We start from the raw sequence: 19,542 nt of genomic DNA on the forward strand, positions 1-19,542 counted from the left end.
CAAAAACACCAACAATCCATAAAATTACTTCAAATAGAAACAAAACCACAAAAATATGTATGACAAAGAATTAAAATGTCGATTAATTGCACAGCCCTACTCCCGACCATGTCAAATTTGTCCAAAACACACTTTATTAAGAATTTCAAGCAATGATACTCACTTTTTTTTAATAATAAAACTTTTTATTAGCAATATGTTTTATTTCACTGTGTTGTAAGCCCACATTACATACATTTTGTGAAATAAAATTGAATATGTGGTTATTCATCTTATGTGTGGACCTTGAAGGAATGACTTTAGATAAAATCTGGATCCTGTGACTGAACCAGTTGTGAGCCGCTGCTTAAAAGGGTATCCAAGACATGGAGAAACCTTAGAAATTAGGAAACCCTGAGGAATAAAAAAAGAGTGTGTTTGTATAATTATCACCTGCTTTGCCACTAATTTGACTTCTATGAATTGAGAGTCGCGTAACAAAATGAAAGACAACCAAATTCACACGACAACAACGATAGCATATTTGACACAAGTCTGGAACAGCCTCTATAACCCAAATAGATTCAGCTGGTTTGGACGAATGCATTATTTCAGGGATAAAGTCACGCAAAGGCGTGTTTGAAAAGTTGTCGTTGTGAATAACTGCCAGGATGTGGCGAACCACTGAACCATTGCCTGCGTTGTGTCCTCTCGTGCTGATATTCATTTTTACTGACAGTCCTTTCCCAAAACCCCTTTATCACCCATTCTCCTGGACATATTTTTGTAGCATGTCAAAGGAAGGTCTTTCTCCCTCAATCACGGAGATTCAGCCTTCCAGATGCAGACGCACAAGTTTTCAGGTGCCACAAAAGTATGTCCTTTCAATCGACTGCCACATTCAGTGCGTTGATAAAGAAAAAGTTGAGCATGAAAGAAAGAGGGAAACAATAACACCGCGTCACTCGACTTGAGTGAGTGACTGACTCAACTTGTTATTGAACTGCGCAAAGCTGACAAATAAAAAAGGAGATGAAAACACAGTATGTCAGTTCTTCAATTTCACGCAAGGCTGCCTTGCATCATTGCAGTGTATCCCTATAATAAAGAGCCTTTGCATTCTGAATAGTGATTACCTCCCTTCAGTGTGCCACACAGCTGCTGATATAGCTACTCCAAGGATTCCTCTCACACAGCAGCGCCTCTCACCTGACCTCAATCCAGTCATATGAGGACACCTTGGTATTTGTTTGCCAGTGCGTCTGATGTTTGTTTATGTGCTAAAGCGCCAGCGTGACTTTGCGCACAGGTCACTGGCGACATATTAAAGAGGGCGCCACAGAAACAGGTGTCTTTCTATTTCACCTTTGTATTCGTCTGCGCTTTCCGTATCGTCTGGGACACCTGTCACATGAACAGGCCCCTGGGGTGCAGCGCCCCAGTGAGAAAACGAGAAGAAGGAGAGACAAAGCAGTGCAAGAGGAATTAGGCCGACAAGGACACCTGTCAAACTAGCAGGCAGGTTGCCCAACATGGTCTTGCGACTGTGAATGTGATCGATTTTGGGCTGACGCTGAAGACAGACACACACACACACACACACACACGCACACACACACACACGCACACACATACAAGGAGCCACTGCTATCTCTACTCCCTGATTACCCTAACTCACTTATTTACGTGTCCACTTATGCCAGCAAGAAAAATGTCCTGCATCAGCATTGTGCCGCTAGGTCGTGTTTGCCATTAAGCTTTTGATTGCATTATGGGACATGAGCGTGATTGATGCAAGAAGGGAAAAGATGCTGCAGAGGAAGGACAGTGCGCCTACACAGATTATTCAATCCATTTGCAGGTTGATCATTTTGATCGTCATAAAAAAGACTTTTAGACCAAATTAGAACACAGACTCTTCTTCGAAATATATGTGAATGTATAGTGAGTACACCGTATCGTGGAGTTACTTGAGGAGATAATGATACAAATTATCTTTGACTAATGTTATCACTGGCAGTTAGCAGCTGATTTTTGTACCTGATTTTGATTTATTTTTAGCCTTGTAATCACAAAAATTAAAGTTATTTTAGTTTAGTTTCTGTCTGGTGTATTGAACCTTTAGTAAAATGCCTTTACAGGGAAAGACTTAATTGGTTGACAGCCTAAATTCATTGTGCACTCATGCCTACTATTTCCTTATGAACCCTTTTTTATAAATGTCGATTTGTGTCTTTGTGGTTTGTCCCAGCTGGGAATTTGCTCATTTATGTCAAAAATGCTCCTTAGAGCTGATCATGTTGGATAATGTTGCTGGCAGAGACATAATGTTCTTGAAAAGCAAGATGCTGCTAGCTGTAGAGACCAAAACCTGCTTTTGTGCTGGGCTGTTATCATGTTTATGTCTGGTGTAAAGTTGGGCATTTTAACATGAGGTCTGTGGGGATTTACTCTATTTTGGAGCCAGCCACAAGGGGCCATTCGATGAACTGCAGTTTTTGCCAGACGTTGAGACGTTGGCGTCATTTTTCAGCCTTGGAGTTTCCCTCTTGGGCATGCTACTTTGCCTTGCATTAGACAATTTGTGCTGACATGTTTTGGAATGTAAAATTTAGGAGAAAATGCTTGTGTTTTGTAAGTGCATACGACCAGATAAATGAGACTTGGATTATATGGCATGAGTTGTGTGTGAGTTTATAAATGAATGTTTTGATACAGTTTGCAGTTGTTAAACATGATCCTTGTTGATTGCATCTCATGAAGCATATTCACCTTTTTAGGATTCCTTCTTCACTGTGGGTTAATGCAAGAAGTTTTAAGGTTGTAGTCAATATAAAAATGGTCATTTTGTGGGTAAAGCATTCTTTTGACATTCTTGTTGTACTGGCTGATTACCACAATTTATGATAGCCTAGAAAAGTACAAAGCATGAGAAAAACGTGTATCAACGTTTTCCAAATGATAGTAAAAACTGTAATACTGGGTTATTTTGAGCCTTCATTCACCCTTACATGATGTAATGGTGCCTCAGGATAGCATTGCACTATAAGAGGTAATCCGCCATAAAAATGCCTCCCAATAATCCTTTTGTAAAATCATTAATTCATAGCCTGATCAACTGAGTAAGGAGTAATTTACAACTGTAATATGGCATTTGCCCTTTGCATTAGGCCTGGATGCTGAGTCAGAGCATTATACTACATTGTTAGTGCCTAAGCCTGCTGCTCAGGGCAGGGTCTGCGAATGACGACCATGACTGATGACTTGGTTGTGCTGTTCTTGCCATCTGCATTCCCGTTTCATAGACCTAACATAGGGATTACTCCCATTTCACTTCTGATTAAATCAGATATAAGCCTGATGCTCCGTTGTTCTTTCTTTCTCGTGATAGTTCTGTCACATCCACTCATCGTTGCTATTTCATTTACTCCAGAGCTCCAGCTCTTTCATGTAGATCCTGGTTTTGTTCTTACAGCTTCACCCAAACATTAAGCACGTTGTCATGGTGTTTGGGGGGATTTGGTCACATCTGCAGTCGAGTTCACAATACAATACATTTTCCTCTGACACTCTCCCCTCCCCCCTCTTTCCCTGTCTTTTCCCTCTCATTCTCCAGTTGGGGAGAAATGACAAGCTGATGTTCTGGAGCCAGACAGACACGGTCCAGTGGACGGACTTCGATGTAATGAGTGACAACTGCATGCTAGTCAGTCCCAGCAAATCAACAGTGAAAACAGAGAGCTGATCCGCAGGCCTAACGGAAACCACTGGTCCTGTAAGTGCCCATCTAATGGGCTGGACACAGACACACAAACACACACACAGAACACAGTTAGTCAGAGTTCATCAAATCAAAAGATATTGTCTGTTCTCGCTAAAAATAATGCTCACATTGTGAAATTCTTCATATTTCTGTCACCACGACTGCTTGACTACACAAGACTCAGAAAGAGATGGACCTTTAAAATAGCAAAATATGCCTGTGCCAAGGCTCAAGGGAACTAGTGTGCCCATTAATAATTCATGGTCAGACAATCGGAGAATGACAGGTTGTCAGTTTCCAGATTTTTTTTTCTTCACGGTGTGAAAATGCAGGATACTCATTGCTGCAGGGCAGGGCACCTCCACACTTCTTTTCACTTCTTCCTTCATTTTTTTCCTGACGGACCATCTGACCAAACCATTCTTCGGTTCCCCTAGGCAGAGCTGGTGGCAGACAAGGGTCATTAGTAACCGTCTGGACATTCTCCCCAAACAGCACCCACTGTGGGAAAACCACCCAATATTAGGCCATGCACCTATCATTTTGTATTTCCTGCAAGCCGATGATGGCTGGCACCTCTGTTGACAGGTTGAGACTATATGTCCCCCAATCCCCAGTCCTGACAAGATCTTGAAAATCTTGGACACCTTGTCTCCAGCACCCCTTCAGTCATCCCTCAGAGGCAGGCAGTGGGATGGATGGAGAGACACAGGGATCCAATGAAGGAAGGTCTTTGCCTGCAAAGGGCTCTTAGCAGCTTCTTGTCTGTGCACTTTGATACACATGACGCCAGCAAAAAGTGAATAACAGGGAGCTTTGCGAGAAGTAATCAGCCGTAAAAAATCTGGACTCATCACCATACAGAGATAAGGTTAAGTCCCTTCTTCTTTGCTGTCCATTTTTATAGGGCGACATTAGATCATCTTTTTTAGAAATCAGCTTTTGCCCATGTCAGGTACTGAGCTGACAGTCATATGAAACACATGCAGCATGACATAATGAAAAGTTGACTTTTTAGAAATACATGCTTCTCATCAGACAGCCTGATGTGATTTGTCTGTGATTTAAAAAAAAAAAAACAGCAACACCTTAAATATCTACAGCTGTAAAATGTGACATGCACATTAATGCAGCAGTTAAACTAATCCAAAAATATCGGAGGAAATAGCAAATTACTGAAAGGGAGCATTTTACTGCAGAATGAATACTGTTACTTAAAGTACATTAAGTACATTTTGCTGATTATATTGACATATTTTTACTATAATAAGGTTTTGAATACAGCATGATTGGCGTATTTCCTTGTTATGGTATTAGTAGTTACTTAAGTAAAGGCTCTGAATACTACCAATGAGGTTTTCTGAATTGTGATTCTGCGCACCATTTTGTTTGCTGCCCTAGATCAATGAATGACGGCTAAAGTTGAAATGAAAGTCAAAGAACAGAGGTGCTAACCCCATAGGCACTGGCCAGCAGCCTACTGTGCAGCATGGGCGCATATAGAAGATCGATGGTGCACGACATATGGCTTGTTCTGGGACAAGGTGTCAAGCATAAACCTAGCTTCAGTTGGGGATATGATTTGGCATGAGATTTGCCATTGGTGGTGTGACAGCGTGAGACAGAGCCTGAAAGCATGAAGGATGAAAAGTACTGCAAGTTACAACGACAAACTTCTACTGTTTTCTATGTACATCCCACACCAGCAGTGGTTAGATGCATGCCAGTGCTCATGAACACACCACCCCACAACACTTAAAGCCTATTTCCAGCTTTGCTGCCCCTGATAAAACTTCTTTCATCTCTCGCTCCAGCAGCTCTCGTGTGTTCCCGTGACAGTTTGACTCCTCTCCTCACCTCATGCTGTCACTCGCGTGTCAGAGAATCGATGAGGAGAGATCGGCTGTTGAGGTTGTGAAATATTCCGAGCTGTACATCCCACAATCCTGTTATTATAAAGACATTGACAAAAAATATTTCCTTATGAGCCATAGCTCCAGAGATAGGCTCTCCAAGTAAGAAATCCAGCTAATACAGAGCTGAAAGAAACACAAATCTTTAAATAGTGTGGTAGTAATAACTGTGTTTGGTCTTCTGTTGATGCGCTGCAGTGTGATGCTTGCTATTGATGCTAGGGGCAGCACTTGATGCTCATCGTATGACATGCCTGCATCAGCAGTGTGTTTTCAGCTTAAGAACTGGCAGCTCTGCTAAAGAAAGAGTCCCCATTTGCCTAAAATGCAAAAGTGCAAATTGGTTGCACAGTAGTGGGAATGTGGTCCGTGACTGGCTTTTGGCGGAGCTAAATGGAGACTGACTGTAGGGGGAAATCACTGATCTTCTACTTATCCCTGCTGATGCCTCTCATTAAATATAAAGGGGAAGGAATCCTATCAGAGAGAGGCATTTAGTGTAACAGTGTGCGATCTGTGTGCCCACCAGCATTACGTGAGTTTCAGCTCTCATAATGATGTTCACTTAAACCTCAAGTGTTCTGCCGTGCTTGGGGTTTTGCTTGTTTGGTGCCATAAGGTATCTTGCTCAATTACAGCCCTTATTGAAAAAGGATGCAAACAAAATTGCCTCAAAGACAGAAAAAAGACCAAACAAGGAAGAAAGAAATGTCAAAAAAGTGGTGGTTTTTGTGTCAGACCTAAGCGGGTTCTGCATGGCTCATATGATGATTTCCTGGTGCATGTTTCAGAAAAAGAAAGAATACGCACTCTGCACCTGTGCAGGTCGTCCAAGCTGGCCCATCTGTGCGATGCTAGCTCCCTCTGTGGGCACTTAGCCAACATTTGCATTTATTTATGCCGGAGCTCGTTCACCCAACAGGCCCCGTAATGTCCCGCCAGTATCAGCAATCTCATCTACTGCCTCATGACTTGCTGCAAACTTCTTTTCTCACCTTAAGCCCCCTTACTTAGACATGACTTGAATTATGCATGGTCTCCCCACCAGACCACATACACACATAGTAGATGCAAACATTACTATGTTGTAATAGGACAGTATGATGATTGTGGTTGCAATCAAGTTACAGATGATAACACACATACATGGTAAAGAACATTTTATGCATAATCAGCTTCTAGACTACAGTAGTTGTGAATGTCTTACTATACAGTGCATTGAATATAATGGGAATGGATCCTCTTTACATCCCATCTCTCCTCATGTTTTAAGAGTTGAAAGGTTACCTAAACTCTTTTAGATTCATGCAAACATTTCAAATCCATTTAACTTTTGTACCAACCATTGCTTTCTTCAAGCAAATGCAACAAAGTAAACTTTTTTCCCCCCCAAATAACAAACTAGAAATGAGATTATACCTGGAGTGGTTTGACCTATTTTATGAAAAGAATTTTTTTTTCCACTCTGGTCTGGCCAACCTTTTGAGAGCAATCAGAGCAAGAAAAGTAGCCATTAACTCAAATAATTGCCTGGAAAATATACACGGAGACTTAATATTGAAGTATGTCCGAAGCAAAAAAAACAAAATCTGCCCATCTGCAATTTGTTTTTTGTAATAAAAGTTTTAATTAATCTTAATTTCAAAAACAGACATTTATATTAACTGTAGTCATACAAAATCTAAAGACCTGTGCTAATCGGATTGTCACAGCAACACTATGAGGAAAGGTTGGTTGCATGTTCTAGTCATTCATCCCTGACTCTAGCTTAAATCTGTCAAGATGATGCCATTTATAACATATCTTCCATCCGTTTTTTTTAAGATCTAATCTGAGTATCATTCAGGCAGCTGTGACAACCCTTTTTGTTATCACTGCAAAGTCATATTTTGATACATTGGGCAAATCTTTTTAATCTTCTGTGAGGTATAGTCTTGGCTATACCTTAAACCTAACCACTCCCCTATGTGTATTCACTTTATTTTAGAATGGGTGAACAAGTTTACACTCCGAAATGACTGGTAAAAAAATATTTCTAATTTTTTCTAACAATACCAACACAAATTTTTGGTACGTAAATCCATCCTGTGGAGCTTAGAGGTAGCAGAATTCCATCATTTTAGATAAGAACAGCTGAGGCCGATTTACCATAACTTTAAGTAATTCACACATCGAGTTGGTGGTGAGTGGATATCATATTCATTAGCTGTTGGTCATTGTGCTGCTGGCGTTAGCCATGGCGTCGGTTGGCTACATTGTTACATACCAAATGCAAAATAATGCGAGTGTATATATATATATATGTGTGTGTGTGTGTGTGTGTTTGTGTGTGTGTGTGTCATCATATTGACATTGAAAGTGTGCTGACTGATCCACAATGTCAACTCATGCATTGCACAGTGAATTAATTTTTTTTCTATAATTAACTGTTAGCTGAGTTCAGGTGATGATGCAGCCAAACTTACTTTAATTTTTTTAGTTATAGTTGACTTATATATGTATGTATACTTGCCATGGTAGGAACAGTGGTTACACAATCTTTGAAATAAGCCAGTACTTAACTGTGTGCATGCATGCATGCATGTGCATGTGTCATAGGTCTTCTGCGGCACTTAAATAGCACTACACCTCAGGTTATGAATGCAATATCTATTGGCTTGTTCTGTATATTAATTGTGGAAAAAAATAGAAAATTATGCTATTAAATATATTTTATTATCATCAAAAAATGAAAATGATGGGTAATAATAGATTATGACAGAATTTTTACAACACTGTTTATCAAAATGATGGACAACAAGAAAGACTAATGCAGCCTCTGGTCAGAATGTATAATACCTGCTTTTCTATCTATTAATTCATTTAAAGCATTTTTGTTATCTATTTACCACTGTTTGTATGGTATGTCATGCTGCCCAAATTGCCAGTAATCATTTCTGATGTGGGTGTCATAATACAGTTTAATATTATGTGACTTCAAGAGACTGACAACACACAGGTTTGTCTTCTTTAGGATTGAAAGATGGAAATATTTTTGTGAAATGGGTAAGAATTACCTTTCACCTTGATTTATTCAAGTTTTTCTCACTGCTCCTCTTTACTAATGGGAGATGAGTCTTGTGTATACAACAACATAGCCGCAAACAACTGGCACGGCGCCATGGTAAATGTGTAACTTGGCTGGGAACATCAAGTAAACAGCAAAATGACTGGAGGTATGAGGGGATGGTAAATCCCTGTTAATAGACTGTTAAAGTATGTCGACAGGGTTAATGTCAAGGTTGTGAAGATTAACATGAAAATGTGATTTGCTTCAGTTTACTGATTATCTGATGAAAAACATAATTGCGAATGTCATCCACTGAAAAGGTCAAATTGACTCGATAAATGGTGTTAACCCATTTGTTACTTGCAATCTGCCTAATAACAGATTCTCCAGCTGACAGAATGTTATTATTCATAATATAAAAAAAAATCTAATTGGTTTTCATCCCATTACCCTAAAACACCATCAAGCAAAGCCTTGTCTTGTTTGTACTTCTACAACTGAAGAAGAACTGAAACTCACCAGTCTCATTCAGACTGAACTTTCCATGTGAGACATGAAACATATAATCAGGACTAAACATCGGAGTTTACGCTAAAAGGAACCATGACTTACTGTAAGTGTAAGCAGCTCTCCGGTCTGGACTTTAAGATTTGGTTTCTGTCATATTACCTGCCGTGTTAACACAGCCCAGCTCCACTACATGTGAAAGAACATTGGCGTTTATAAAAAGCGCCTCTGTCTTTTCTCAGTCTCTTCCTGCTTGTCTGTGTTTTCCTTCCTGTGTGCTTGCATGTGTTCGTGGTAATGACAGTCATAATTTGTGGCCCCCATATATCTTTGAAACAGTCTTGTTCCTAGATTTCATATATCTACAAGACAAGACCGAATTTTTACCAAACCATATCCTGAAAGTTGCCATGCCTACCAAGTCTCCTTTTAGTTGCCTTCACTGCCATTGGCCCATCCAGCTCCTACTGCTCTGTGCAGGATGTTCATCTCAAGCACGGCGTTGGCCAGAATAAACGGCCACACTTTCTTCTCCACAGGCCCATCTCTCAGGACGCCTCACAAACAGATGTCCAGGGATTACCCCATCCCAGTGGAAACACACGGGTCCTGTTTTTGCTTGGGAATTTGCTTTACTCTCTCGAAAATGTCAGGTATTTTTAGATAAGACCGTGCTGAAATGCTGACAGAGAAGACTGCTCAGAACACGTATCAACACACTGGAAGTCTTCCATTGTGACAGCAGGTGATGCTTCATCCCACTAGGCCTCTGCTGCAGTGTGGCATGGCTTTATCTGCTCCTCAATACTCTATATTTGTATGTTGCTGTCAGTCCCATCTGTGATTCGAGCTCTCCGTATGTTGCTCTGTGACTCTGCCTGGACTCCGCACGTCAGTTTTTGCATGTAGAGACTGGAAGCACAGAGTAACATTCGGGTGCAGCAGAGATTTGCATGGTCATACAACAGGGCTACTGACTTGTAGGTGTGTCTGACTGATGCCGCACTTGTCTTGGCACAGCGGTCAGAGACATGTTTAAATAGCCTCTGTTGCTATTGCCTTATATGATAGATACTTTATCGTAACATCAGCCTGAAAATTCATGATGATCAGTGGCTGCCTACCAACAACCATCGCATGGTGCAGTAGTGAGCGGTGCTAAAGTGGGAACCTCTTTTAAACATCATCGATGTAAAAAACATTTGGTTCGACTGGACCAAAAGCCACTTTGTCTGACAGCCTATTATCCACAAAATAAAAAGTGTTTGCTCCCAAGGACCATTGCTCTGAAAATACACACTCTTTCTGTAGTTTGAAAATTTCATGCCCTGATATCAGTTTGCCACAATATTTTTTTCCTACCATGGCAAAGACTTGACCCGCTGTTCTCTGCATCTGATTGGCCTACCCCAATAACCAACTCAACCAACAAAGGCACCAATTACTTGCCAATTAGAGGCAGAGTTGGGACGATCATCCCTTTGTCATTGTAGGAAAAAAAATATTAGCATCTGGGAAGGTCAGATGATTGTGTATTTATGAGGCAATAGGCCTTCAGAGCAGTCGGCAGAGGCTGTGAGACAAATGGATTTTTGGCACAATGGGACATCTTTTGGACTATTGAGGTTATGGAATAATGAGGCACTGGAATAATGGGCAGTCCCCTTTGAGGTTTTTACAACCCATTTGAAATAGGTTGAGTGTGCTTTGACCCAACTCAAAAGATGGTCCACTTCAGATGCAATCAGTGCATTTTAACTGGTATGACTAATGTAAAAGTAAATCAGCATGGCATGGCTGTGACTTATCACAATGTGGTTCTTGCCATCATCACAATTGCACCCATGAAAGAGAGAAAGTCAATGCTAGCTAGACGCCGTCCTTTCTCTAATACAGGACGAACACAACACTTAGAGTGCAGGTGACTCAACTATGGTCGAGTCACCTGCAGAAATAACACTCATAAGTTGTGCCAAGTGGATACTGGTGTTAATGTTAGCCTAGCTCTAGGGCGTTTTCATATTCGATACAATTGGGTTAGGGTTAGGGAAGGGGGTATGACTCCCCTCCCTCCACTCCTCCACTTTCATATAAGTAGCCTGATGTCGTTCCGTACCTGAGTACACTTGTGTCATCATATAAGCGACCAATATTTGTTCATATTGTTGCTGCAGTGTAAAATGAGGATCAATTGCAAAGCACCAAGCCCATACAATGTGGTTGACCTTGTCATAATGTCAAAATTGTCATTTATATTTTTGGAGACAATATCAAGAATGACTCTCTCGCCTGCCCTCTTACTGTACCGCCCATGGTCGTGAAGTTCAAAGGATGAGATTAGCAGATGCTGTGCACATATTCAGATTTGAAGGAGAGGGCTGGGTTAAGAAATGCCTTTGCAAGATTACTAGTCAACTGCTCCTCACATTCTACAGCAAATCACCTCCGTATTTTGGTGCACCTGACATAAACCATACCCACATGAACTGTAATTGAGACCACCTTTTCAAGTGTGGATTATTTTAATTAATTTTGACTTTAAACACACAATAATAACCAAATACATAGAAATCAATGAGCATGCAGTATTTTGTATTTTTTCAGGGTTAAAAGACATCTACCCTGATTTAATATATATACATATAATTTACTGAAATCTGTTTGTATATTACAATACTATATATTCTGTGTGTGATGATGATATAATGATACATTTTACCTCATACTATATAAAGACTTGTTGTTGTTGTTGTTGTTGTTGTTGTTGTTGTTGTTGTTGTTGTTGTTGTTGTTGTTGTTTTTGTTTAGGTCAAGGGGTATTTAATTATTTACAAAGTAGATTTTCATTGTGTGTTGCCTCTGCTTCTGCCCCGCCCTATCTGTCTTAAAAGCTCTTCTGCTTGTCAGTTACTCTATTCCCACAATGACTCTCTGCCATCTGGCTTTCTGATGTATTGATACAGATTAGCACCGGGGAGACACACATTAAGTTGTAAAAGAAAATTTAGTTAACCCTCTCTCGCAGAGGGAGAATCCATTTCCCCCAAGTTGCTTTGCAAACTATTTATGTTTTCTGCCTCCTGCACACCTATTAACCTTTTGTTTCACTCAATTGAATTTGCAAATGATTCTCTTGTGAAGGCAAACCCAGAGATAAATTCTCCGCCGTACTGGGGTAATTGTCTATCGATGGAGATGTACCCGTTTGAAGTGGTAGCTCATGTGAGACTGTGAAAGCGGTTGTATGTGTCATATTTAAAGCAAAATACACACACACACACACACACAAACATCACTCATACTCTAGGACTGCTGTCTCTGTACAAAGAGAAACATGCAGTTCAGCAGAGAGGTGACAGCATCCAAGCCAAGGTGACCTTAAATCTATCAGCTGCTCCCGAGTGTGCACACACCTGGGAAGTACCAGCCCATTCTCATTCCAAACTCGTCAAATATCTCCGCCCTGTCAATGCTTTCGGGACCTTCCTCGTCCACCTGGAATTTGGCTGGACTACATCTTATGAGAACACGTCCGGACAGACCTGGTGGCGTTGTTATTGTATGCTGGCACCATCCATATGATCCATGTGGACAGAGATTTTTTTCATGAGTTTCACTATATATTATTATATATTTCTGATTCATTCCGTTCCATCATTATTTAAATTTTTTATCGTGTCCCACAGTCACATCTAACATGAACGCACTACATTGCCTCCATGATGTCCAGTGCTACCTCTGCATTTCATTCGTATCTGTAATATTTTCTGTCTTTTTTTTCATCAATAGAGTTTGAAAGGACGTTTAAACATCTGAAGAGGTGAAAGTATCAAGTATTTCAGGAAAGACAAAAAAGGGAAAATTCAGAAAAACATCAACATAATTATCAATAATTACAGTCTTTTTTGTTTTCTTATACCTGTAATCATTTTGTGATCCCTCAGATTTGTTATTCAACCCCTTGAAAGGCAAAATTGCCATCTTATTCTAAGGTTCTGAGGTATTGACCTTCAAAGTTTTGCATTCCAAATAGTAAATGTGATATGAACCTTTATTTATTTTTTAATCTAAAAATGCATATAACTTAAAAACAGTTACACTGTACATATTGTTAACCAGTTGTCACAGAATAACCCAGTTTTGAAAAGAATGGCAGCTATAACTAGGGTCAAGTAATGTCTAAAAAGTAGTTATTTAGGGGGGAAATTACATTCAGTTCAGAACTACCAAAAGCCGTGTTTGAGTCTTTTTAAGTGAATATGGGGATTAAAAGTGCTCTGGTTATTAAAGTGCAGCCAAGGCTTCCCAGCCAAGATCCTAACACTGTCATAAAGACATATATTTACTTTACTTAGATGTAATTAAAGTGCTCGTCCACTGGGACTGTAAGACAATCCTGCTCCCTCTGATATGTGGCTAATTGAGTCCACCTTCAGAGGTCACAGGGTGCTCCTCCCCCTTCAACCATGCTCCCGCAGTGCGGCCGCAGCTGCACAGAATCACCCTTCAGGTGTTGGTGTACTGTGTTGACAGAGGGATGAGAATATATTCGATGAACCATAACACCTCTGGGTCAGTTTCACTGGCGTGGTTGTCCTTGGTTTGTTGTTGAGGGAGGGTTTCTTTAAATGGTGGCACTTTTTCTTTGTCTGAGCTTATCCCTTTTTCCACACTTGGAAGCCAGCTTCTCTCTCTTTTCCTCTCACTCACTCTTACCCCCCACTGGCAAGAGCACAGGCTCTTTCCTCTAGTTGCTTTGAGCAGACTAATTACAATAACTACACCTGCGGGAACCATTTTTTGGTTTGACACATTGGATAATAGAGAGTGGCGATTAACTGCTGTGATTCATTGTTCACTTTACTGCAGTCTGGTGACATGGTGGTAGTTTGCTCTCCCTGCCCAGTGTGAGCAGGTATTTGTTGTCAGTTTATTTTTTTTTGTTTTGTTTTTTTTAATCCGTTTTAATTAATATATAACAATGAGAGATTTTGTGAATTTTCATAGTATTGTTCTTCAAAGCTTCTTTCATGAAGCAGTCATTGGCAATAAAATTTTAGATCTCAGGCGCCGTCTAAAAATACTAACCTACTTATTTACTTACTTGGGCCTTTGTTTTCTCTGTAGTTAGGCAGGCTTTGTACAATTTGGGCCTGTTTCTGACCTGATTATTGAAACAACTCATTTTGGAGTTGGACAGAATTCCTGCTTCATCAGGCGTCATTAGCGTGCAGTTTACAAGTGGCAAATTTGCAAATTTAGGACAGCAGAGGAATAACCTGCCCTATTCTCCCTATGATTGTCAAGTACTTGTTGCCTTTATTGGTTGGATTGGTTAGGTCTAGGCAAGAGGAGTGGGATTGGTTATGTATAAGGTAAGAATGTCAGGGTAAGCCAATCAGAGCAGAGTAAGAGTTAGGCGGGTCATTCCTTCTTTCTCCTAGGAAACGCAAATTCACATATAGGGGAGCGCAAGGACCGTTCACGGAGGCAATCAACTGCTCTGAATTGGCCGTTGGACCTTCAAATAAATTTCTGACATGCCAGACATTTTGGCTGGCTGCTGTCATGCTCACACACAGTTCAAGTAGAGCTATGAGTCAGTTGTCTGAGATCAGTGCATTTTTTTCTCTTAATCAACAGTGTATGCCCAGCTAGTTTATTGGTGCTGCTAACTTGTATATCTGTGTCTATGTGTGTTTGTGTCTGTATGCATGCATGCTTGTGTGTGTGTGTGTGTGTGTGTGTGTGTGAGAGAGAGAGAGAGAGAGAGACTGAGAAAAAGAGAGAGAATCAAAAGTTGAACCGACTGTTCAACTGTTTTTGCAGAAATTGACTTTTATTGTCAATTTTACACATTCATTGTGATCACATCAGTCATGAGCTTTGGCCTCACATTTTAGCCAATTTATTTCAGCAAATCATACAGTTTTTGTCCATCTTAAGGAACAAAGGCCGTTAACAAAAGCCTTCCATTCTTTCAAATCTTCTGCCTTTAGACCAACTTGTGCCATGACAACTTCCCCCAATAATGACATTTTAACATGTCTAAATAAAAAAAAAATCATTTGAATTGAAGACATGATATAGTCCAAAAGGTAAAATATAGGGATAAAGGATGAAATTGTAAAAATAAATACATAATTTGTTATATTTTATATGTATGAAATACAGAAATATAAACAAGTTGTAAAACAGTAAATAAACATATAATAATAAAGTGACAATATAATGGTGAAGTGAAAGTGTTGAAGTGATGAGAATTCAAAAGTTCAGAAGTCTTAAAGCAAAACAAAATCAAAGAATTCAAAAATATTTCCAATTAATGTGTAACTTTCATATCATCAGTGAACAGCGTATAAACATTTAATGTTATATAAAGTGTGTCCCCAATGTCATTGGCCAATGGGCACACTAATGTGTTCTGTAATTGTATGCACTAAGTAAACAACACTCCAGCTGAGAAATTAGCCGGAGGAGCACATAAACAAAATATGTCCCTAAGCTTGTTAGCCCACCTCCTATCACAAACTAATTACAAACAAAGTTTGACTTTTCCATAAAACGGTCGCAGTGTGTCCCTGGAAATACAAACACAAAAGGTCCTGGTGAGTGACACCTGCCAGGAGAGAAGGTATCTCTCTGCATTTCCATTAAAGCAGGTTCTTCAGGGCAATGGACTCCCCTTCCTTTGTCCTTTAAAATCAAACGGGCAAAAAAAAAAAAAAAAAATCAATGCAGCTTATTGTGGCTCTGCGTCCACTCACACAATGGAAGGATAGCACGGCTAGGGGAGGGGCTAGAGAGGATATCTGGAGGAAATCAATATGTAAGTCAGTAATAATACTAATAATGTCACTAAATTCTATGAACAAATTAATTTCTCCTTCAGTGTTTTGTTGAAAGACTGCCCCTTTCTTTGATTGATTTATTTAGTGCTTATCTTTACATGTCAATAGCAGTTGCAGAATGAAGAAAACAATATTGAATCACACAAAACAAGCACTGCAGTCCATTTTTCTCAACAATGATTCATTTTTACTGCTGCAGTTATGGCAATGGGATTTGATTTAGCTGTCCTGTGGTCATTTAGAGGTTGAGAAACCTCCTGGAAAGAGGTGCAGAGGAGAGGTTCCCTCCTTCAGAAATTATAATGATGACGTTAATCACTTCTTGTGTGAACAGAGATAAGGGGGGGTATGTTCCTTGGGTTTAGCACACTTGACCCCCATGGCCACTTAAGATCAGGCAGCCAAAGTCAAAGCTGGACATTGAAATCAAAATCAACCTTACTCTTGCATCGAAGGGGAACTTTGAATGGGTCTGGAAATGAGAATGTAAATTATAAATCATAGTCATAATTTTCTATAGCACTTTTTTCTGTACACATCGTTGTGTTCATCTCCTGGAGCCTATGTGTGTCCTAGTGTGCCTTAGTCAGCAGCAATATCATGTTGAAGAGTCCTGAATCAAAACACCTGACATTTTTAGGCTGCCTAATTGTAAACCGCTTGAAATGGGGATATTTGCAAGTAAAATGGAAACGATGTTAAAAGTCTATAGCGGCTGTAATGACGTTGTAATGCTTATTGCACTCCAGAAAAAGAAATTGTCAGATGATAAATGAGCACAAATCTATTCTTTAAACCGTACCAGTATTGAGGCAAAAAAAATGTCTGAAGCAAGGGTCGCAGAAGGAATGGTCACGTTCTTACCTTAATCACTTGTACTGTTAACAATGCATATAATCTTTATTCTTTTGTCATATTACAAAGCTGCTTCTAACAAAGCATTTTGTCTCCTACAACATCCTTGTGGGTAAGAAACCAGAGCTTGAAGTAATAGGATTAGTCACTCACCTAATGTACAATGTTGGGCAGTTACCTACTTTCCATCCACAAGACTTAAATTCTCCAATGCCCAAGGACATCAGCTGCCCTGTTAAAATCTCCATCTGTCCAGTCCCATCTGTGTAGACACAAGCATTTGCTCTCTGCTTGCTCACAGGTGAACTTCACTGAGGATCAAGGTGAGCAACCACCTGCACTGTATGTATGACAAAAATCTCCTCTCTTGAGTGAGAACAAAAGTTACAGACTCGGTGAAAATGTTGCAAAAGTATTATATTAAGTGTTAACAATGGATGCTAATTTTGCACAGATGGAGAGTTTCTTGCAGGGTCACAATACTATTCTGTGGGAATGCAGCTGCAAAGGAAAAACTGTACATTTACACCTAGATTTTGGGGGGATGCAGAGGACACGCCCCCCTCAAAATTTACAGAGCCCCTGTAAAAACATGAAAGGAAATGGAGTACTTCTATTTTGACGAAGTTAAAGACATTTTCATGATAAACTGATGAGTAAAGGCAGTGTACTGCATAAAAATTAAAACGAAACTTAAAACTTGCATTCAAATTATTTCCCAATGAAGGCATATTTTTTTGAGTGTGTGTGTGTATGTATTTGAGAGAGAGAGAGAGAGAGCGAGAGAGAGAGAGAGAGAGAAATAGAATAAAGTTGGACATTACAAGGGCCATTACTAATCTGTATTGGGAATGTGCTGAGAAGACAAAGTGCTACAGGGCTTCTTCTTTTTTTTTTAATGTCAGCAACGTGCCAACATGGGGACAGTTCATCAAATATTCCTCCCAAAGTCATAGTTCCACTGACTAAGCATTATGACCTTTTTTTAATTCAACTGACTAATCCAGCCGTGCTGCTGTATCATTCAGCACTTTTTTCTATTCAGTAGGCACAGCTGAAACAAGACAAGACTTTGCTGGAAGAAACCAACCTACAACTCAGTGCATTGATACATTATTGAAAATGTCCCAAACACAGCATTGTCTCAGTCTCAAGTTCCTGCCTTAGGTCCCATTAAACAATCACGCAAAGCCGCTAAGCAGTCGGAGCCACTCAAACTTGTCTTGTTCGTTTATGTTCAATCATGATGAGCAGAAGGGCTTTCGGACTTGGAAGGCAGAGGCAGTCTAGGTATCTCTGCTTGTCTAAATGTCTTTTATTGCCCAAAGTGTTTTGGATCCTGAGATCAAAGAAGAAGATGCATTTATGTCCATGTGGATTACTTTATAAATTCCGGGCAAAAAATATCCTTGTTTGCTCTCTATTCTGTTTTTAGCTTTTAAGCTTTCAAGTGTGGATAGATCTTTTTTTCCTTTGTTGACAGTTCTCTTCCACTCAGCACACTCTGAGCTGTAATTGTGCCTGTAAAACAGAGTAAGTCTTAAGAGGTTCAAAAAAGTTGCTGTCACAGTGTAAAAATGAGTGACTCTCGTGCAGTACATGTCCCGTGGATTAAAGAGGAGACTGGAACGTGGCCTGCGGAGTTTTTTCACTCACAGCAATAATCTTACGTATCTTATGAACTACTTTCCACAAGAGCTAACAAAGGCTGTCCCTGAGGGGGAAAGACTTGAAACACATTATCCTAGATTTTTACATTGTACCAAAGTGTAGACTTGAAAGAGTTGGGGGGAAGTAGACTTTAGTCAAAGATGGCCCAAATTGTCTCTGGATCAAAGGCTTTGGCTTTTACACAATTGGTTTCCACTAATATTCCAATTATTGTCATTATGAGAAACAGTTGTTGGCTCCTCTAAGTAGCAGCATCAGATACCTAAAATGTGAAGATGTTAAGCAGTCTTGTGAAAGTCACGGATTAAAGGAACCTACTAAATCATGCAAATTCTTAATTGCATTACAGATGCTAATAAAACACAGTGTGGTGTGGTGTGCGGTATAAAGTGTGGTGGGGCGTTTTTTACAGTTATAATTTTTATAGTCAGTGTATTAGAAAACAGGTACCTTATTCCTCATCCTGAACAAAAGAAGCCGCACTTAACACCAATCAAATTCACTTCGATTATTGGTTGACATTCTTTATCTTTAATGGCTGCCAGCAGACGGCTTAATTCAAATTGACACTTTTGGTTTTCTGCACCAGTGTTGATTCACTAACCCAAAACTAGCAAAACTTTAACGTGGTTCAACATTAATGTCAAAAGCTCATTTTTCCTTACTTATCAAGTGTGCTTTTTAGATAACTGCAACAGCCATGGCCAGAGGCATTATGCTTTTGGGTTGGCTGTACGTATGAATGTCCGTACATTAGTTCAGCCTATGCTTGTAAACACCATATTTCAATAAAGCCTTGAGGGAATGTTTTCAGATTAGGCACAAATGTCCACTTGGTCCTGTGGATGGACCTCTCAGGCTTTGGTGGTCAAAAGTCAAAGGTCAAGGTCACTGTGACCTCATCCATCTCATTCTTGTGAATGTGACATCTCAAGAACCCCTTAAGGGAATTTC

The 19,542-nt window shown here is 39.9% G+C and overlaps 1 protein-coding gene across 2 annotated transcripts in view; it reads left to right on the forward strand.

Annotated features, from left to right (window-relative positions):
* Positions 1–19,542, forward strand: part of clmpb (CXADR like membrane protein b) — a 141,433-nt gene that overhangs the window by 26,130 nt on the left and 95,761 nt on the right. For both annotated transcript variants that reach the window (XM_042486125.1, XM_042486126.1), the window contains exon 3: positions 3,596–3,754. The gene's annotated coding sequence lies outside the window, so the exon portion shown is untranslated. The remainder of the gene's footprint in view (positions 1–3,595; positions 3,755–19,542) is intronic.

Source organism: Plectropomus leopardus, chromosome 5 (assembly GCF_008729295.1).
Source record: "Plectropomus leopardus isolate mb chromosome 5, YSFRI_Pleo_2.0, whole genome shotgun sequence".
Taxonomy (NCBI): Eukaryota; Metazoa; Chordata; class Actinopteri; order Perciformes; family Serranidae; genus Plectropomus; species Plectropomus leopardus.